This window comes from Microtus ochrogaster, chromosome 6 (assembly GCF_000317375.1).
Source record: "Microtus ochrogaster isolate Prairie Vole_2 chromosome 6, MicOch1.0, whole genome shotgun sequence".
NCBI lineage: Eukaryota > Metazoa > Chordata > Mammalia > Rodentia > Cricetidae > Microtus > Microtus ochrogaster.
Window position 1 is genome coordinate 23,177,507 of NC_022013.1, and position 22,597 is coordinate 23,200,103.

The 22,597-nt window shown below is 49.3% G+C and overlaps 1 protein-coding gene across 18 annotated transcripts in view; it reads right to left on the reverse strand.

Moving 5' to 3' along the window:
* The window catches only part of Nfasc (neurofascin), a 160,378-nt gene that overhangs the window by 112,472 nt on the left and 25,309 nt on the right, over positions 1-22,597 (reverse strand). Inside the window, exon 1 of one of the 18 annotated variants that reach the window (XM_026779880.1) lies at positions 15,968-16,098. The exons of the other annotated variants lie outside the window; for them this stretch is intronic. The gene's annotated coding sequence lies outside the window, so the exon portion shown is untranslated. Of the gene's footprint in view, positions 1-15,967; positions 16,099-22,597 lie in introns of those variants that run through there. 18 annotated transcript variants of the gene reach the window in all.

The following is a 22,597-nucleotide window of genomic DNA, read 5'->3' on the forward strand; positions in this document are numbered from 1 at the left end:
TGTGTGTGTGTGTGTGTGTGTGTGAGAGAGAGAGAGAGAGAGAGAGAGAGAGAGAGAGAGAGAGCATGGTGTGAGCACGTATATGTGCAGATCCAAGGTTGTCATCAGAGAAATCAGGTTGATTTCTCTCTATGTTGTTCACCGAGGGCAGGATCTTTTTTTCTTATTTGTTTGTTCATTTATGAGTCAGAGTCTCAATGGATATCCATGACAGGAGACCAGACTGGCTTGGAACTCTCAGAGACCTATAGGCCTTTGCCTCCCAAGGGCTAGTATTAGAGGGGTGTTCTACCATACTCTGCATCAGGCAGGGTCTCTTAACTGAACCCCGAGCTTGCTCATAGGCTTTGTCTGGCTAACCAGCTTGTTCTAGGGATCCCCACTGGAAGCTTCTGAGGGCTGGAATTACAGGCAGGCCACCACATCCACCAGGCCTTTACGTGGGCTCTGGGGATGGGGACCTGACTCTGATCCTCACACTTCCATAGCAAACTGCTTTCCCAACTGAGCCATCTCTCCAGCCCCACAGAAGGATGGAAACAACCCAGATGCCCACCGAGCAGCGATGGGTAGAGGTGAGGCAATGCATTCAAGCCCCCACTAGACAGTCGCAGGAGTGGCAAGCTAAGGCATGTGTCGACAGGGGTAAACGTCCAGGTCGTGCTAAGTTAAACCACCCACTGAAAGCACTGTGCGGCCCCACTTACGTGAGCTTCCTAGAGTGTTCACATTCATCGAGTAAGAACACAAAACAGTGGCTGCCAAGAACGATGGGAGGAGGAGCAGGAGTTATTATACAGGGGGTAGAGTTTCAGTTTGGGAAGACGAGGAGGCTCTGGCGGCTGGGGCAGGAGGGAGAATGGGGAGTTGCAGGTCAGCTGGGGCTACGTGGCAATACGCCACTTCAGAAAACCAACCAACCAACCAAACTGAACTCAGGAAAGGCTGGATGGTGGCGACGATGATGTAATGACACCAAGTGTGCTTCCCAACACAGCTGCATGCCTTAAAGTTCGGAAAATGTTAGATTATGAATATGACATTATAATTTTAAAAAATCAACACAGGCTTTGCCCTGATGAAATAAAGACAGGGCAAGGAGATAAGAGACCAGTGTATCTGAAGCCAAAAAAGCCCCACAAGATGGTCAAAACCTGTCGTCTTGTAAACAGTTCCTTAGTAGCACTCAGACTTGGCATAAGGACTGTCTGGGCTCCCGGCTGAATCATTACCAATATGTGATACCGAGAGAATCATTTTTCCCCTGGGCCTCAGTTTGTTGGGTTGAACAAGGGGCTAGATTAGATGATCAAAGGCCCATCTAGTTAGGCCGAGGGATCTAAACACAGGATGCTGGAGTGGCACCTGGGAGCGTAGTAAAATGCAAGTCACTGCATCTCATTCCAGACTTTGAGTCAGAACCCCTGTGTGGACACAGCAGTCTGGGTCCCACAACCTGCATTCTGTTTGAAAACCATAGGGATAAGATGTTTTGTTTTTATAAAGACCTGGGTAAACAAGCTTTAAGAAAACAAAAAAGATGAAACTCTAAAGAAATGCATTACCGGGTGAATAGCATTAAATGGTTCCCCTTTCAAAAGTCAGCTTTAGAGGTAAAGCAGCAAATAATTTAAAAACGTAATTAATAAACACAAATGGCTGCTGTCCTTAGACGTTATGGCCTGCCACCTGCCGCTCTAACCCTGTGGCCATTGCTCAAAACATTTTGAAATTTCATTTACAACTTATAGCCTCATTTGTTTGGAACTAAGTCTCTTCATTCGGCTTGATACACTGACTCAATTAGCAGCTTCTAAAAACCAAATCTCCCCTCAAGGGTCCTCCTGAGGTTAATCAAAGACACACGAGGGCTAGGGTGGCTGAGCGGTTCATCTAAATCTAACACAAGAGGAAAGAGAAGTTTACTTCCTAAGAACCTGCCCAGGCCCACTGCTTGTGGACCTGGGAACGGGGACAGGACCAGATGAAATCCCCACCCACCAGGCCGTGATGTCAAATCAGAAGATGAAGCTCCCAGTCTGGCTACTTTCTTTGTAAACAAGGCTCTTTTGAATTTACTGAATATTTTGGCACGAGCTTTGGTCAATTCTTTCTCCTTTAGTGGGTCGAAAACTATTTCTAGCAACCCACATAACCCAGCGAGGACAGCGGGTGGAGGATTCTTTATCCACCCAGCCATACAGAGCGTCTGGCCTTTGGGAAAGGGGTGCCCCGCAGATGGTGCCTGGGGAGAAAAAGAGCAGGGAGGCTCCAGAGCTTCTGCCTGGCTCTGGCCGGCAGGTTTCCTGCTTGTTACCTTGGCATGTAAGATCTTTGTGTGGCAGCACACAGGGACATTTTTATAATCCTACCCTCACTGCTCCTACCGCCTTTGAAGTCACCTCCCACAGCATCCTCACAGGTGACTCCACGCATTGGTGAGTCATGTATTGCCCTCTTCTTTTCTATGTCATAGAAGGACCCTGGGAAATCAAGGACTGGAATGTGACTCTCTTTATTTTTCATGCCACCAACCGTAGTGACAGACACTGTAAGGACATTCAACTGTTGGGCTGATGAGGAGGACAAAGCCCATTTTCATGCATACCTACCGTGTGCTGAGCACATAGGTGAGGGCCTCCTTAGCACGCCATCTCAGTTAACTGAGTACACAAGACCATGGTTCCAAAAGGTCAAATAAAGAGCCTATTCCAGCCGGGTGATGGTGGCGCACGCCTTTAATCCCAGCACTCGGGAGGCAGAGGCAGGTGGATCTCTGTGAGTTCGAGACCAGCCTGGTCTACAGAGCTAGTGCCAGGACAGGCTCCAAAGCCACAGAGAAACCCTGTCTCGAAAAACCAAAAAAAAAAAAAAAGAGCCTATTCCAGGCCAAGGGGAGGAGCTCAGGTGCAAACACTGAACACTGACTACCCCCCTCCCATAGTCAAAGGCTAAACCAGCGCCTAGATTCTGCCTGAAGTTCCTTCTCCACCCTACTGCCATTTTGCTCACCTCCCTGCCAAATCTTCTGAGGGTGAGGACAGGGTGGAGCTCAATACACATGGGTAGGTAATGTATGCCTGTCACTTCAACATTTAGGAGGCTGAAGCAGGAGGATGGCAAGTTTCTAAGCCTGCCTGGACCACATAAAGAGACTGCCTCAAAACAAGCAATACCAAAAATTTACAAGGATGAATGTGATTTTTAAGAACCACGCACGAGCTCACTGGGCATGGAGAGTGGGAGCTGACAGATAAAGCAGGTAGGGCCTTAAGTGACATAGGCCTCCCTCATCCTCAGGCCAACTGCCTATCATTCCAGGTCATGCTACACATGGGTGTTACCCTTTGGGCTCAGTGTTCTTAGAACACAGTGCTGATTGGAGCCCAGCGCCATCTACCACCTCTGAAGCGCCCGGAAGTGGCATGGTGAAGGAGCTACATGGATACCACCGTGCAGAAGAAGAGCTGTCTCTCTGCTGCCAAGCCCTGATTGCAATTCAAACCAAGCTTACTGCTTCCAGGGAGGCGCAACAGGATCCTAAGGTGCTGGGGCACTGTAGTCATGCTTGCTGCCAAGCTCTCCTGGACCCTAAAGGAGCAAGGCATCAGGACTCCAGGTTCAGTACCTAGCTCTTCCAGAAGCTGGTCCTCGGGTCCTTCATCCTTAGAATGAGGTTCCAGTGTGGCTTCTGGAAAGCCTCTTCAGTGCTCAGATCCATAGCCCTGGAACCAGGTTGCAGAAGCTGCAATGCCAGACACACGCCGACACTGGCCAGACTATACGCAGTGAAGAATTGATGGCGATAGGACATCAGTCAGCTCCCTGGAAACCTGACCCTGCCCTCCCACCACCCCCACCAACCACAGCAAGCTCTGATATCTAGCAGGGAAAATGCCGACCTCTGACCTGACAGGTTCCCAGCTAAACAAAGAACTGCAGGCTGCGGAGGCGAGAGCTGTCCTCCTGAGGGCTGGGCCATTCTCCACCTGCCAGCTGACTCTCGTGCACACATATGCCCTACACCCCAGCTGTAGAGGCCGTGGGAGGAGGCTCAGTGCTCCCCAGAGGGGCCATCATGCTAACATAACTTCAAAGGGACGTAAATGACTGGGAAGGGGCCAGAGAGCAGAGTTCATGGGTCACCGCCCCCGTGCAGTCCCAGCCCCATACAGCCTGTCACTCAAATGCAGGCCTTCAGAGCTCTCAACCTCTTTACCTCGTTCCAGCCAAGCTCAGTCTCCATCTGGGCCAGGCAGATCTGTTCCCCGGTGTGCACAAAGGCTTGCAAGATGCACGTGGCTCCTCAACGTTTGCATAAGCCAAGGTCCCCGCTGTACACTGCCCAGAACGCTTCCTGTCTTGTACTAAACTGCTCAAGATCTGCTTTCCAGAAAAGCCTCTGGTGGCTGCCTCCAGTGCATCCCGTCTCAAGCTCTTACATGTGCCAGTTTTCTACCTGGACTGATGTGCGGATACCCACCAAAGGAACAAAGCTCTCATAAACCCTGTGATCACCTCAGGGAGTCCCCGCCCCCCCCCCGCCCACCAGGGGTCTACATAACGCAATGTGAGTGACATTATCTTTAACCTGAATTTCCTTTCATGAAAAAACATCTTTCAATTGCAGATTCGAATTGCAAATGAGAAGTATTACCTTTATTATGGGGAAGACAATAGAAAAACATTGCAAACCTTCTCCTGGAATTCGATGAACATGCACTGAGCTGCAGTTTGTCACTCATTCATTATTTACTGAGTAGCTCCTGTGTGCCAGGCAGAGGCCTTGGCAATGAGATCCAGGGGCAAGCGAGACATTACCTCAGGACTCAGGGAACTTATGTTTTGAGTGGGTGTAATAGGCAATAAACCAGTGATACACTGATACATAAACAACCCAAGTACAGGTAACAGGAATATTAAGCCAAACAGAGATCTGTCTAAAGTGAAGGCTGAGAGGCAATGGAAAGATAGATCATGGCAGAGTAGCAAAGAAAAACCCCAGGGCTGACATCAGCCCGAAGACCAGTGTGGTGTGCAGAATGAGGCCAATGGGGAGAGATGAGTGGGGTGGGCCAGGTCATGTGGCCATGGGGATGAGTCTGATCACCCTGCTGAGGCACGAAGAGACATCACTGGGGTTTGAAATCTGGGACACTTATTAAAACGAAGAAGATGGAGTTTACTCAGGACCGCTAAGATGAGAAGACAGATCACTGCAGCAGGATGGTGCAGTAGGGGAGAGACTGGGTTCCTTTCTAATAGAGCTTGGACAGTGGTGGGAGGGGCTGTGCATGGGGGCTGCCAAAAGAAAGCTTGAGCTAGACTGACCTAGTACGATTCATGCCGCAGACAGGCCAGGGAGAACAGACATTACTACAGAGACATGGAAATGGAGGACCATGGTCAGATAAGAAGCAAGGTGGTCAGATACTGAAATGGAGGGTTCTTACAAAGAACTCAGCAGGACCCATGCTAAAACAGAATTTTCCAAGGAAATACATAGGTAGGCCTGGGAAGAGGCCTGGGAACCTGACTAAGGTCTGATACAGCAAAGAAACTTTAGAAGGAGGAGGCTGTGATTGGATACAATCCTGTTACGTGGCTTTGTGTTATTGGACCTTCTACCCCAACTTGAGCAACCTTCTACAAACTTGAGCAACCACACCCAGCAAATAAAGAATCTTTATCCCACACAGAGAAGCCATCTGTTTCTCCGCCTCTCGTTGTCTACTCTCCTGTGTATTTTATTCAAGTGTCCCTGGTTGTGCCACCAGAGAGGGAGTTCGCTGTGGGCCGAATCTGTGTCCCTTCTATGGGCACTCCCCGATGACACGAACTGTACCTCCCCTGGCTTCCAGGACAGAGTCCCACTCACAGAAAGCTAACTTGTGTCCCTCAGTTCAGGGACGCACTCCAGGGAACACTGTCTCAGTTCTGTCACCTCCAGAGCAAGAAAGGCAGAGTGGCCACTGATGGACAGGTCTCCCTAACCTGGTAGCCCACTTCTGCTCAGGCACACACCCTCATGGGTGGCTTGGCTGTTGGGTTAGGCTCCGGAGGGCTAAGGTAGTGTGCAGGCAAAGCCAGCCCCTGCGTCTGTGAAGTTGTATTTCTGCAGCCACAACAGCTTGCCTGGCTTCCACCACAGCCATGCTGCCATAACCCCAGGAGAGCCTCAGTTGCCTGTATCCATAGCAACCAGCATTTGTGAGCTACAGCCCCAGGAGGGAGGGCAGGAGGGCTGCTGCTCTGGAGTTAGCTTATGTGGTGAGGAGACATAATTTCTCAGGCCAGTAGGGAAGCCCGTGGTTCTTGAAAGGGATGCCCTCTTCCCCTTTTTAGCTACTTCCTCTCCCAGTAGCAAGGATCACATGGGCATGATGGGTGGGTGGGTTCGAACCTCCTCCTAAGTTCTTTTTGAAGGTGAGCCTCTTGCTTGGCCAACACTTGGAAACTCTGGGTAAGGGAGGACAACTAGGAAAACTACAGAAATCCGAATCACACAGCTGGAAGGATCTGGAAAGGAGCCGCTACCCTATCCCGGAGTCAGAGGCTAGCTCAGCCTATCAGTGAAGGAGCTCAAGCCTTTGTTTGCAAAAGTAAGTGCTAAAATCAGACAAAGCAAATGAAGATACTAAAGACCAAACTGCTTAGGGATACCAGCTATTCCTAGGACTCCCACTGTGACGGTTCACCCCATTCCCACCCCTAGGCCTGCAGCAGCACCCTAAGTTTAACCCTGTGCTCTCCCCCTTGAAAGCTTAGGTTTAAATGTGGGCAGGAAAGTAGCTGCCTGCAAAGATTGGAAAGAAAGCCCAGAGGTTTTGCTTTGATCATTTACTTCTACATCTGCCAGAGTAGCTGAGTCTGTCTTCTGTCCCCTAAGACACTGAAACTCAGAAGGTAGGCCTCAGGAAAAACGGCACGCATCCCCAGCTTCTCATCCCGCCACCCACCACCCTAAACCAGGGATCGCAGCACAGAAACTGCCCCTGCTTTGCCCCTCTCACTTTCTCTCCGTCCCCACTATTCACCTTAGACAAAAGCTAAACCTCTTAAAGAAACCGGAGCAAACCCGTAAAGTCAGATTCCCTCCTCTTCACCCCTTTCAGGCACTGGTCTCCACTCTTTCCCTCTCACCAAAGAACTACTCTGTTTTCTAAATAAGAATAAGCACCTCGGTCCTTTATTTGGCCAAGAAATATGTGTCATTTGGTTGCCCCCCGACTCCGCAAGAGCACACACATCTGGTGGGGGCTTGCGGAATCACATTCCTGCCACTTGGCATGCCTGTCACCTCTCCTCTCCTTCCCATCTTCCCACCCCTGTACCTCAGACCTGCGCTGCATAAGGGGAGCAAGAAGCCACCATCCCAGTTCTCTCTGAAGGAGCCGAGAGCACCCTGAGCCGGTTCCTCCTGTGAAATGGACTTTGCTATTTTACCAATTGCTGGGATCAGGTGGGGTGAATAGAAACTGTCAGATGTCCACAACATTCCCTGCCGCATTATTGCCACTAGCCATTCCTTCCGTGGGCCACAGACTTTCTGAGAAGGGATTACTGACTTGTGTTCTCAGTTTTCTGTCACTACTTGGCACACTGTCAATACTTTCAGGTTATTTCCTGTTTTATCAAATCAGTACAGATGGATGTGGAGGCTTACCCCTGTAATCCCAACACTCAGGAAGCTGAGGATCTCAAGTATGAGACCAGTTTGGGTCACACGGGCAAGGCCTGATCTCAAAAACAAACAAATATATATTTTGCTGAGTATAGCTGGCTTCCTGCTGGTCCATAAAACCAGCAGCTCCACCATATTCCCGTAAGTGAAGGTTGTCCTCACTTGAACTCTTCCCACTTAAAAAAATCTCCAATAAAATCTATCTACAGGGAGAGAATGCTTTAAAAAGGGAACCGTTTCTGCAAACCAGCCCAGCAAGGCCGGCTGGCCTCTCAGATCTGCTCCCCCACCCCAGCCTCCTGGACAGTGGTCAAGAACCAGGCGAAAGATGCAGGAACTCTGGCTTGGAGCAATCAACACTCTGCCAGCTGGGGGGGGGTTTTGCTGCAGGATACCCAGATTTGTCCATTTTCCTGCCCTCATCCAGAAAACACCAACTGCTACCCCATGATTTGGGACCCCAGATCAAAGAAGAGACTCAGAGAGGAAAGGAGATGGGCCAAGCAGAGATTGCTGTTGGCACCAGGTACTGGGCACATGAGGATTCAGGGTTCTGCTCTCCCTACTTTTTATATATTATAAAACAAAACAAACCCTTAATTGTAAGTCTATATTTCGCAAGAAGTAGGACAAGGAAACCCCACAAGTTTTTCTTTCAAGTCATAGAGGGAATCCCAGGCTTGAGTTCCTATCCAAAGAGAGAAGCTCAGGAAATTTCCCTGGTTCACTTGCCTTGGGAACCCAGGGAGTTACTTAGGAATGCGGAGGAAGAATGTCAGCTTATGTGAACTGGAGCTCTGAGACTCTCCTCAGATCTGCCGGTGAGACCCAGGCTCCCACCCTACGTCGCAATACCACCATATGAAAGATGGCACTCGTAGGACCGTGCCGTCACTGCTAGTAACTGCTGGGGACACTTGATGACATATTTGCTCATTTCCTTTCTGGATGAAGCAATGATGGTCTCTCATAGTTTTGTTTGTAATCACACCCCAGAAGTCAGTTGGTAGCCGAGACAATGGAGAAGGAAGCTTCTAGAAAAAGAATCACAAAGCCCCATTGCCTAAAACCTGGAGTCCCCATTATCCACCAAGGCTGATAAATCTCTCACAGATCATCTGCTAGAGGCACTGGCCAGAGGCACAGAGCAGGTGTTGGCATGAATGCACAGCGCTCAAGGCCATTGAGTTTCCGAAGACTGAAGCAGAAGGAGATGCCAGGAGGGAGCTGAACATCGGTGGCTGCAGTGACCTGAACAGATACATGGACGCCGATGTCCGCCGGAGCGGCAGATTTCCGAAAGCAACTTAGCCGTCTGTCCACCAACAGATGGAAAACCAAAAGTGACATGCACATTGTTGTGGTGGGATATTAAATGTCCTCCACCGGTGCACATGGAGGGTGTGTTGTCCCCAGAAGGAAGCACTATTTCAGGAAGTGAGAAAGCATGAGACCGTGGGGTGTGCCCTTGAAGAGTCTACCGGTATCTACTTTCTCACCACCTCCCCGTGGTTTCCTGGCTACTGTGATGCTCTTGGGGGCTTTGCTCCACCACATCTCGCCTGCTGTGATGGACTGAGGCCTCTGAAAATGAGAGCTACTCCTTCCTTCCTTAAGTGGCCCTCCTTAGGGCGTTTGTCAGAACAGAAAGAATAGCACAGAGATGCAAGGCAGTGCTAGCACACTTTAGAAAGAGTTCTGACACTAGCTGAAACTGACGGAGCTGAACACGATGTGAAGGGAAACTGAGGAAGAAGAAACACAAATCACGGAACTGATGTTACAAAGGATTTACCGATAGGTCTGCTTAGAGATGTTAAATCACACAAAATAGAGCTTAGCTAAGGGCATGCCGCTTCCAGAACACCCCAAAAGGTAACTGGTATGCTAGGTATAGTTGCTAGAGATAAGCAACATTTATCAACGCTAGGATGTAAATGTTTGACCATGAGGATTGACCAATTATTAGGCTCATCCACAAAGAACATACTTCTAGCAGGAAGTTCAAGACAGCAGCACAGGGGCACAGCCACTGGGAAGTCCTGGCCTGCCACAAAGGTCTCAGCTGTCTTCTTGAGAAAAGCAAAATTCTGCCAATGGGCAAGATGACCCCAGGTGATAACTATTCCGAAAGAACAACACCGGTGTGTTTAAGAAATAATTCTGGCAATATCTTTGCTGTGCAAATCTCCCATCTAACCAAGAGGCCAAACTCGGAGTCGCCTGTCTCTGTTTATGCTGTTTAAAGTGTGACCTGGGGTTGGGACCTAAAAGATGTAAGGGCGGCAGCAGATGTGAATGCGTAAGCCTAACTGTATATAAGTTAGCAAAATCTCCTGCTCAAGGCCGCCTCCCGTCCGAGCCTCAGCCAGAGCGGCATATGCGCTATTAAAGAGCCTTTACTTGATTTATCTGTCATTGTGTAGAGTGATTTCTCACTAAAAAGGATATTATTTCTTTTTTTTTTTATTAAAAATTTCCACCTCCTCCCATTTCCCTCCCACTCCCCCCACTCCCACTCCCCCCCCCTCTCCAGTCCTAAGAGCAGTCAGGGTTCTCTGCCCTGTGGGAAGTCCAACCAGGTCTAGGAAGGTGAGCATCCAAACAGACTAGGCTTCCACAAAGTCAGTCTATGCAGTAGAATCAAAACCCAGTGCCATTGTCCTTGGCTTCTCAGTCAGCCCTCATTGTCAGCCACACTCAGAGAGTCCAGTTTGATCACATGCTCCTTCAGTCCCAGTCCAGCTGGCCTTGGTAAGCTCCCATTAGATCAGTCCCACTGTCTCCGTGGGTGGACGCACCCCTCGCGGTCCTGACTTCTTTGCTCATGTTCTCCCTCCTTCGGCTCTTCATCTGGACCTTGGGAGCTCAGTCCAGTGCTCCAATGTGGGTCTCTGTCTCTATCTCCATCCATTGCCAGATGAGGGTTCCGTCTGGATGGAACTCCTCAGCCACGGATATTATTTCTATAACAAAATAAGCCAAACGCAAAAAGACAAATATCGTCTGACTGTGTTTATCTAAGAGTTCCTGATATTAATTAATTAATTTTATTCACAGAGGCAGAATGAAGAATGGTGGTTACTGGGAGATGGAAGGAAGGAAAATAGTTAATGTCTGATGAGACTGGTTTCAACTTGGGAGTGAGACAGTGAGAGACAGGGAAAATTTAAAAAACACAGGAAGAGAAAAACCACTTTGCTGTTAGATCCGCTGAGTAGTCAGAACTTCAGCCTAACTGATAAGGCCCGGGATTACGTGCAGAGACAAGCTGTCCGAGAGACAGCTCAAGGATATTAAAAACCACTAACTATGCCTAGTCAAGTCAAGGCATCTCTCTCATCCCTACACCTAAACAATGTGTCTCATAGAACCGCCTTACAATGCATGTATAAAAGGAAGTCATGAAAGAAAAATGGGTATGCCAGCTCTTAATTTTAAAATTCTATTTCAGTTTTACACTTTGACCTTTAAACTTTCTTATAAATTATATCCTTTAAGTGTTAATGTAACTTAGTAAGCCACAGAATTATATGCACTTGTGTGCGTGCGTGCGCACACTCACACACACACCCCCAAGTCCTCTCTCTTGGGAAGCTGACCCCCATGTTTGGGGAGCACTGACTTTTCTTATTCTAATCTCTAATGACCTAATGCACTCACTTTGCTCCACTGCTGATCCTAAAGATATTTCCAGATACTTATGTGACTTTACCTGAGATGAGGTCTCTAAGGAGAAAAAGAAGTAACACAAAGAACCATCTTTTTTATTGGACAGTGAATCCATTTATATGAAAGAAACAAATCTTCAGTAACAAAGCCATCAGAGTTTATCTGGGGCCAGGAACTGTGGAAAGGAAAACTGACTGCTCGTGGGATGGGGGAACTAAACACTGTTTTCCCTGGGATGGTGGGTACTTCAGCTTGATATATATATATCAAGTCTACCTGACTCCTCATCTATAAAATAAGGACTATGGTATCTACCTCACCATGCTGCTGAAGGGACTACTGGAGATAAATATATATTTGATATATATTTATGTATGTCAAAGCTCACCTACTGTGATCTTAACAAACGCACATTTTCCTGAGAGTTACTGCACCTCAGTACAGTTGACTTTGAAAGTGAAGAGAAGGGTGTAGCGGAGAGGAAGAGGGAGTGCTTAGCATCTGAGAGGTTCCAACACCACAGAGTCAACAACAAAACAACAACAACTAAAGTACACCTGGCACTGCTTAGCCAGCCCATTATCAGTCTTTGACCTCACAGTAGCCAGAGCAGGAAAGCTGAGGGGTGTGGAGGGATGAGCTAGCACCCCCTCCCCCCCCCATGTCCCACCCCACTGTAGGCCAAAGCCGTCAGCCACTCAGGATCGCACAAGTTCCTGACTGTATGGCCTCTTGGATAATCTGCAAGCATTTTGCTGAATGCTCCCTTACAGCCTGCTTTTGTATTAATACTGTATTTGTATTACTCAGCCACCTCCAGATTCCCATCTCTGTCCTCAGCCAGGTCCCCTGCCCCACCCCCACCCCAGCAACTGCTTACTGAGAGGCTAACAGCCTTTCCTCCCCATCCTTGTCTGACCTTAAGACCTCCAGGGACCCTGGAAAGCTCGATCCTCCCCTCCGTCTTCAGGCTAGTCTGTGCGAGAGAGGGACCTGTGGCCATGGATCTAGGCGTCTGGAGGAAGAACCACAGCAGAAGGCTTGGGTTTGCTCACTTAGAAACCCAGCGCCCGTGTAACAGAAATTCAGATATGTTGATATTAATCTTCTTTAATCCACACCTTCTAGAGGCCCAGTGGTTCCCAGGGAAACGCAAAGACCCATGCGTAAGTCCTTGCTCTCCCACCTAATCACTGTGTGGCAGGCCATAGGCAAGTCAGCCAGTCTATCTGTCTCCTCGTCTACAATATAAGGACTGTGGCATCTACCTCACCGGGCTGCTGACGGGACTACTGGAGAATGTATGTCGAAAGAATACAGCAGTGGAAATTTCCTTGACCAGCGTGAGGGACACACACTGTGTTCACGCCGTAAATCTCCCAGACCAGCTGAGTTCACACCAGCACACAGATGTGGGTCCTCACAAATTTTTAAAGTTGAGAGAAGATCTTTTGAGGGATGAAAAGGATGCTTGCGTCTCGGGGAAGTGGACACTGGGGTGAGGGTCAAACCAGGTGGGAGGCTGCAGAAGAAAGGGAGAGGAGAGGGCATGGGGCTGAGAAGGACAGGAGGTGGGGCAGGTGCCATCAGGACAAGAGCTAGGGGGTGGAGAGGGGGCGGAGGATCCAGAATGACTGCTGGGGATGCAAGACCTGGAGGCAGGGCCCCAGGGAGCCTGTCATAGCACAAAAAGGGTATGGAATAAAGCCAGGCCCCAGGCAGTGGAGACACTGCTGAGCTGTGAGGAAGACAGGGGAAGTCAGAACTGGCACCAAAGGCAAGAGAGCTCCCCTCCAGAGACCCCAAACAGGGCCGAAGACATTCTGGGCAGAACTAGCCCACAGTGGGCATGCGGCCCAGCGCTGGCTCCCCCAACTATGGGGTGCGGCGGGAAGCAGGTAAGTGGGCTGGAGTAAGGAGCCCGAGCCAGGCTTGGCTGTGGGCATGTGTTGGTACACGAGGGCACATCTACAGGGCCTGTACTCTAGTATGAGGTGGCTTGGGGCTGAGGAAGCCATGGGCACACGGATGGGAGCACTCCCTCCTCCTCCTTCCTCCTGTGCTCCTGGTTTCAGGAATCAGTTTATCAGCCATGGCAAAGTTCAAGAGGCAGGTAAGATTAATATCACCCTCATCAGTGAGGAGACTGGGGATCACACAGCTGACAGGAAGCTGGAGAGAGGAGAAAAACACCTCCTTGGAGCTGCTGGCTTACCTCTGCAGCAGCAGAGAGGAAGAAGCCATTAGAGGAGCCCCAGAGCCACCTGGACCGCTCACAGGTCCCAGTCAAGGCCTTTTCCTCTCACTTTTCAGACCACAGCAGCTTCCCTAGCACATGTAATAGGGCGCTGGGTTCTCCTTACAGAGGCAGAGCACAGCCGTAGCTTTATGATGGGAATCAGGGGAACAGAGGGAGGCAGAAGCCTAGGGCTTCTTTCTATGTAATAGACACGCCCTGCTGAAGGTGTAATGACCATCAAGTCCAGGCTACTCGCCAGTTCCTCAGGGGTGGTTTACCCCTCTCTAGGAATTCTCCAGCAACCGTGGCCTTTCTCTAGATCCAACATCCCAGCATGGGTCTTAGAATGGCCTATATTTACTGACCCACAGTCAGGCATCTCATATAGACACGTAACTGCTGGTATAAAGTCCAGAACACAGCGGCCGTGATGCTCAGAAAGAAAACCTCTGAGTGGTCGTCAATCCAGAGTCGAGCCTGTGGCAGTGCCTAAAGAACAGGCATTCTCCAAGCTCCCTAAGGAAGAACACTCCACACAGCCCCCTCGCTGGCAGGAAGTATTTCTTTGCATCAGACTTAGTCTTACTAGTGGTCACCAAGATAATCCACTCTGTTGCCCAGCCCTGAGAAGTCAGGATAAGAGGTTCTAGAATGTATGCTCCTGTGCCTGGTCACCGGCTGCGACATCAGGCAGCATGCTAACTTTTCTGGGTTTCTGTTTCTTTGATTCTAAGTTGTTGGGAGCACTGTAAAAATATGGATATCAGTGCTCAGGGAAAGGCCTGTCCTGGGGTAAAACCTCAGGGGAGCAAGGACAGTGACTGAAGTCATCATGACTCCTGACTTTGTTTCCACCATGGGGAAAGAGCCTTCCCTGGTTCCTTCCAGTATACCTTGAGCCTCGACCTCAGAGAAAGAGCTAACCAGCAACTTGACCTACTTCAGCCTCTATGCAGAAGGTCTTGTCTGGGTTCCTAATCCTTCCTGTAACTTCCCACGATAACTGGCAAGCATATGACAGAGCCAATAGTTCCCACTCTTGCCCCTGAAAGGCATGTCAGAGGTCACTGGGTCATTCCTCCAAGCCAGGTGTCTTCCAGGCAGCCTGTGGTTGATTGACAACGCAGATGATTGGCAACATCTTCTCTAGACAGAAACTCAGGTGGCCTGGCATGTACATCAGAGAAAGAGCCTGTTCCCAGAACCGGCAGGTGCTTTCTCGGACTGTGGGGGCAGGGAGAACTGTGATTCTGTGGATGTCTCTTCCTCAGGCCCCGTGGAAGCTGGGTAAGGGTGTGCTGGGCCCTGCTTTGTTCTCCATGGTGAGGGAGCGTCCTAGGTGTCCCCTTTTCCTGACACTGCCCTTGGGGAAGGATGCAAATGCCTTTAGGGAGGCTGAGCCTTCAGGCTTCAGTGAGTGATGGGAATGTTCCTCCAGGACTTGGGGTCTGTTCCTTCTGGACCCAATGCAGCCTTTCTGAGTTAGACAAGGTTACTGAGTCTTCAACCCAAAGGCAACTTTCAAATCACTGTATCTAAACTTCTGCCTCAAAAAGCCTGTCCCCATGAGCTTAAGACAGACTGCCCTCCTGCAGTCTTCACACACACACACACACACACACACACACACACACACACACACACGCCACACCTCCTCTTAGACACTGCTGTCCTTGGAATGAGGTTTTCCACCCCAGAAGAGTGACAGGCAAGAGCTGACCCATAGGACAAGGACCAGGTGATGGCTATCGGGTTCCAACAGAGCCAAGTGACTTAATCTGGTTCCCTGTTCTCATTCAAAACTGACAGGAATCAAGGTCTCTCAGAATCAACACTTGTTCTCTTCACAAGGAATCAACCGACAAAACACACAATCCCCAGCTCTTCCCAATGGCAGCCCTGCAGCTCTGTCCTGACATCCAGAGGCACCAACACTGAGTCAGCCTTGGCTGGAGGGAGAGGTGGCTTGGGATCCGAATGCCCAGAGTGGAGGGTGGAGAACTGTGGCAGAGGATGTTCCCCAGAGGGAAAGAGCCAGAGCCAACCCAATCCTTGTAAAAGGGTGTGCACCCTCAAATCGTCCCCTGACAGCTCTCCAGCGGTTCTCTTTCCTGGACGGCCCTCATTCACAGACCAAGTTGCCTCTGCCCACCCTCCTCAGGGCTTTCAGACTCGACCCTTGCCTTCTTCCTTATGAAATTTTAGCTGGTTAAGAACACAAGACCCTCATCATCGCTCTCTGCTTGTCTGCTAACCCTGACCAAACCACCCCTGGGCTAGGAGGTCCCACCATACAGCTCCAGGGAGCCTCAAAAGGTCAGAGCAGAATGGGGGAGGAGTGGGCAGGAGGCCAAGTGCAGAGGGGAGCTTACCATTCACCGCTCCTGGCTTGTCTGGCGGCGTCTCGTCAGGAGCTGTCCTTGTGGACAGTTTGACACGGAAAGCTGACTTTTCTTAGGCCCTGGGCAAACTAAAGCTTTTATAAAATCCCAGCTAGAGCCTCTCCCCTGAGTGCTGGCCTTCTGTAGAGAAGCAAAGACAGCAGCCCTACCCCCAGGAGGAATCAAAATCATTCCTGGTGCCCCTGCTCCCTGCCAGCCCCCACTTGCCACCTCCAAGGCCTGTGTAACATAAACAGGGCTTTATTATCTCAAGCCCACCACGTCCTCTGAGAGTGCTGTAAATGGAACACCACACAATAACTTGTTTATTAATAATGGCCTGTCCCCTCCCTCAGCCTGGCTCACTTGCTCACCGCTGGGTCCCCCTCATGCATAATGGAGGAGCTGTGTGGCCTGTGACACAAGCCAGGCTGTGCTCTTCAGGCTGAGCGGATAGATGGGAAGAGGTACCAGGCTGGGCCAGGCTCCCTAAGGTGGGGGCAGTGGGGAGCAGACCTCCCCCAGTTATAATTCAAAGACGTAATGTTAGTGGGGGAGGGAGTGCTGAGTGGTGGTTCTGGGGCCAGCCCTGCCCGATACGCACATCCTACGTAAACCCATGCCAGGGCTATCCAACAGCAATCCTGTTCTACCCAGGGCACACAAGGCTCTCTGCAGCCTCCACACACAGGCTCACTTCCCTATAAAGGTCTGGGGGCAGACTTCTCTCTTCCATTCAACACTCCATGACACTTTAGATACGAGTGAGACCACCTCACCAGCCCCTTTTGTGGACTAAGCAACTCCGGTCCCAGCAATGACCCTTCAGGAACCAACTTCCTCCACCACCCTGTTTCCCCTCTGATGGGCAAGCTGGAGTGAGTCGTAGTTTCTGGAGAGCAGATCTCAGCAACAGCCTTATGGAGGAAGTCTAGAACATCTAAACATCTTTAAAATGTTTACACCCTTTGTCCTGAGCTTCATTTCTGGAAGTGAATCTTAAATGAAAAATATCAAGGATGATAGGAATGTTTAAATCAGAGCTCATGCAAAAGCAGACACCCTCAGAGTCTGTGGGAGCAATGTTCTAAGCCCTGCAGACATCCAGACCAACAGACACGCAAGCGCCCTTCATGTTTGATGCTGTCTGCATAGCACCTGTGCCTGCTGTTACTCATCCTCACAGTACTTATAGTTGCTAGAACAATCTAAACAACGTGTAAATCATTGCTCTACCATACTGTTTAAGGAACTATGGCAAGAAAAAAGTCCACACATGTTCATACAGACAGATTTTTTTCCTGAACATTAGTTGGACCCGTAATTTCAAACCTATATACATGAAAGGATATTTTCATAAAGGCAAAAATGGGAAGTAATAGAACACAGCTATTGCTAGGGAAAATGACAATTACAGTATGTCCGCAGTTTGAAAGAAAATAGAAATGAAAATTGCAAATTCTGAAACCAAAGGACCTGGGTTCAAAATTTGCCTCTGTCTTTTATAGGCTGTGTTACTGGGGGAAAGGTACTTCTCTGGGACTTCATTTCCTTATTTGCATGTCAAATTACAAGGACTCAATGAATGACAGGGCCTGATGTACATGGTAAATATTTTTAAAGTTTAAACTATCATCATAAGCAATGAAACATGATGATGAAATAATATCCGACACTATCTTAATGAAACAGAAAACTAAGTGGAAAACGTAAATGGCGAAAGCAGAATGTTGTTGCTGAGAGTGAAATTATGGATAATGTGCAGGCTCCCCTTATGTCCACAGTTTCTACATTTTCTGGAAAGGACATAAACAACTGTTAACAGGAAAAACTGTCCACAGGAGTATGGTGGTTGGAGCACTGGAGATGGTGGCCTCAGTTTGGATATGGCCATCCCTGAGGGACATGCTTATCCTGGGTGACTTGTCTGCCCACCACACGGGGCACCTATCAGGTCAACAGCTCTTGCCTCTGGATTCTCCAAGCCCGTGTCCTGCCCCAAGCCCTGATTCTCTCCAGGGCTGGTGACGAGCCATTTCTCTGGCCTACAACAAACACAGCCAGTGACATTTGTCGGGGACAGGGAGAGATGAAGAAGAATTCATGGAGGAGGGCTGGCTTAGGGCTCAGAGTCGGAACAGAGCAGGTGCCCTGGGTGTGGCTGGGTGGCTGAGTCTGTCTCCCTCTTCCAGGTGAATGGGGGGAGGGGGAGATAATGCCAAACCCAGATTTAGCCCACAGTCAAGAGAAACAGACATGGAGGTGGGCTTCTGAGGAGCTGTGTGTACAGTCAGGTGAGTTCCCCTGGTGGCTGCAGAGTGGGGAGGACCCAGAAGGTACCTGCTCCCCTCACTGCCTCCCACTTCCCCGCTGCAGGAGTTCAGCTCAGCCATGTTTTGCCATTCCCATGGCTTTTGTCTGGGCAGCCTACCAGCCCCCTCTCAAAACCTCGTGGAGATACGTCTCCTTTCCCAGCCCAGGGAGCTGACTCTCCAGAAGGGAAGCGGGAGGGGGAGAGCGGGAGTGGAGAGGAATAGCAGGCAGCAGAGGAATGCGGGCAAAGGAGAGAGCTGCCGGTCCACCTGAATGTGGGTCACATTTGCAGAGGACAGCAGGCAAGCCAGTTCGGGGTGGCTGTGGTAACAGCTGGCGGGCCTGGAGGAGCACTCATGCTATCCTGGCCAGGCAGCTGAGTCACGCTCTCCACTGCTTCCCATCCTCAGGGTCACTTGCCTGCCGGCCATAACCCCACCCCCAGGTAACCTCATGCACCAAGTCCAACCTGCTGGTTCCTTCTGTGGAATCAGAGCTGCAATACCATGACTTGGGGGGTTGCTGGCTTTTGTGGCCGAAGACTGCCAGACAGAGGGAACAGGGGTAGGCTGAGCAAGCCAGAAGCCTCCACCCATTCCTGTTAGCTGATGGCTGACTTCCTCTCTGGGTACAAACTCTGGTCCAGATTGGAAATCAAATTATTACAATGGGTAATCTGAAATAACAATAGGTTCTGTCTGAAGATCTTAGGCAAAAGGTGGGTATCCCTCTCAGAGCTGCAGAAAGCTTGGCACTGAGGGGCAGGTGGGCCACAACCATCCCTGAGGTCTTGTCCCAGACTGAACTAGTGTGCACAGGGCTCGCAGCAGCTGTGGGGAAGTCCATCACTGAAGCCAGCCAAGTCAATGTGCTATCGTGACTGTCTACTTGATAGGAATGGGAAAGCCCTAGGAGAGCAATGAAACACATCTCTGGGAATGTCTGGGAACGTGTTTATAGAGAAGATGAACCAAGGGGAAGGCCCAGCCTGAGCGAGGGTAGCACAATTCGCTGGGCTGTGTGCCTGGCTGGAATCAAAGGAAAAGGGAAAAAGTTCCTGCAGACATCGTATGTTCCCTGGCTGCTATGAGAACTGTTCTGCTCTGCCATGTTTCCAGACTGGACCAACATCGCTGGAGCCACAGGCAAAAGAAGCAAGTCCTCTCTTGAGCTGTGTCTCTAAAGTATTTGGGCACGGTCCTGTGAACATCTGACTAGCGTGAGCCCCTAGAGCGGTCATGGCCAAGAAGGGACCACATGCAGGTGTGATCATATGGGTCTGTGCCAATGTGTGGCTGTGTAATTGTGAGTCTGTGGGAGGCATGGTGTGTGTCTCTGGGGAAAGGCTTTGGTCTCTCTGTGTGTATGCATGGGTGCTCCAATGGATGTGTGCATGTGTGGTTCAGGGAGTATTTTAAAGTGTCTGTGTGCACCTGGCTGGTGTGTGGGTACATCTGTTCTAGGATATCTGTTCTTGTTGTAAGTATGTGTCTTAGTACGACTCAGTATACATGGGTTCAAGTCTGCCTCAGGTGTATACAAACATTTCTGTAGACGTGTATGCAGCTGGATTTACAGGCTACTCTTGCTAGTGGTAGTGGTATGTGTGTGTGTGTCTGGTGTGGTGTGCTGGATAAACCTGTGTTTTAAAATTGAGTCTTCCACATTTTCTTTATCCATTCTTCAGTTGAGGGGCATCTAGGTTGTTTTCAGGTTCTGGCTATGACAAATAATGCTGCAATGAACATAGTTGAACAAATGCCCTTATAGTATTATTATTTTTTAAATTTTTTTCAGGTTTATTTATTATGTATTATGTATTATGCATGCCAGAAGAGGGCACCAGATCTCATTATAGATGGCTGTGAGCCACCATGTGGTTGCTGGGAATCGAACTAAGGACCTCTGGAGGAGCAGTCAATGTTCTTAACCTCTGAGGGATCTCTCCAGCCCGCCTTTATAGTATTATTGAGTATCTTTTGGGCATATGCCCAAGAGTGATATTGCTGGATCCTGAGGTAGGTTGATTCCCAATTTTCTGAGAAACCGCCATACAGATTTCCAAAGTGGTGTACAAGTTTGCATTCCCACCAGCAATGGATGAGTGTTCCCCTTTCTCCACATCTTCTCTAGTATAATAAGCTATCATTGGTGTTTTTGATCTTAGTCATTCTGACAGGTGTAAGATGGTATCTCAGTATTGTTTTGATTTGCATTTCCTTGATGGCTAAGGATGTGAACATTTCCTTAAGTGTCTTTTGGCCATTTGAGATTCTTTTGTTGAGAATTCTCTGTTTAGTTCTGTACCCCATTTTTAAACTGGGTTATTTAGAATTTTAATGTCTAAACTAGTCCCTCTGGATGTGGTTGACAGTTGAATTGCTGGGGCAGACTGAGGGGCCACTGGCAGTAGCACCAGGATTTATCCCTATTGCATGCACTGGGTTTTTAGAATCCTTTTCTCTTGGATGTATACCTTGCTCAGCCTAGATATAGTAGGGAGGGCCTTGTACCTTCCCCAAAGCAATGTGCCTTACCCTCTCTGAGGATTGAATGGGGGTGGGGTGAGAGGGTATGTGGATGGAATGGGAGGAGGGGAAGGAGTGGGAACTTGGATTGGTATTTTTAAAAAATCTAATAAATAAAATAAAATTGAGTTTTCCCATCTTGATATGATTTCCATTCTAGTTCCTGTATATGTGCTTGTTGGATGCATGTCTACCTTGATCTATGTCTCCATGTGTGCATGGTGCGTGTGTGTGTGTGTGTGTGTGTGCATGTGTGTATGTGCCCATGGTATATGTGCAAATATGTACCCATGGTATCTATAGAGGCAGAAGCTAAGGATGGGAGGACTCGCAGCTCCACAGTCTCCCTGTCATTACCAGGAAATTCTCCAGTTGAAAACAGAACAGCACTGAGAAACTCTTCGACAGGTGACCCCTAGGGACCTCCTGTTCTGCAGATTACAACCCACCTGCCCCAAGTAGACTTCCGCCCCAAGTGAACATCCAGAGGTCTCGCTGCCAACACACGGTGATCAAATGCACTGCTTTCTCCCAGAGGCAGAGGAAGGCCATGTCCACACCTTGTCCTTTCCTGATCCTAAGTCTCTCACTTCATCTCTTCCAGGAGAGCCCTGACTGGGCCCGTGCTCTAGGGCCAAGTGCCATGCTCCCTCCTCCATGAGGTCTGTCAGTCCTTCAGTTGGAAGTGGGTAGCCCTGCCCTTGGTTTCTAGAGCAAGTCCTGCGTGTCCTCTCTAAGCACAGGTTCCGTTCTTCTGTTGTGGTAATTAGCAGCCCACCATAATTGCCATCAGGAAGCCTGCCTTTTCTTTGCTGCTTCTTAGCGACCTCAGCTGATGTCTTGTACTGACCTACGGTGTCAACAAGCTGGAGAGGGAAGAGCAGGTACCATCTGAAGCTATGAGAGCTGGTAGGGACAAGGTGAGAGCCGGAAAGTCACCAGGTCAGCCATACTGCAGGGCCAGGAAAGGCCTTTCTGTGTCTCTGGACTCAAACTCTGCATGTGAAGAAGGCAGCTTCTTCATTCTCAAGAGACACGACTACCTGAGAACTGACCTCCCTCACGGACTTGGCATGGCTCCCAAGGTCCCATCCATACTGGAATTTACTTCTGTCTCCTGCCACCAACATGGCTGCCTCATCAGATGCAATCCCCAAGGCTGAGGTTCTCCTGCATGGGCTGAGCTTCATCTCTGTGAAGGTGGGCTTGGTTGGTCTCCATCCATGACATGACATTTAGACATGACAGTTCCCAGAGCAGAGCAAACCCTGACAGTCGCTGGCAGAGAGGGGACAGGAAGTCCTCTCTAAGGCCTGGTGCTAGAAACAGTACTTTGACAAACTAAACAGAGAGGTACCACATGACAAACAGTTTCACCCCTAGATATGTATACCCGAAAGAATTGAAAACAGGAATCTGGATATTTACAAATGCTCATTTCACCATGATTTGTGACAGCAACATGTGAAAACAACCGGACTGTCCTCAAGAACAAGAGGAAAATACGATACGATATATCTATACAGCAGAATATTACCTAGTCATAAAAAAGATAAAGGGGCTGGGCATGTGGCTCAGTCAATACAGCGCTTGCCTACTTGGATTTGGTCCCCCACTAGCATAAATAAATGAAGAGAGAATGAATTCAGATACATGCTATAATGTGGATGAACCCTAAAAACATTATGTCGGAATTAGAGAGATGGTTTAGGGTTAAGAGTGCTGGTTGCTCTTCCAAGGGACCCAGGTTGGATTCGCAGCACCTGCATGGTAGCTCACA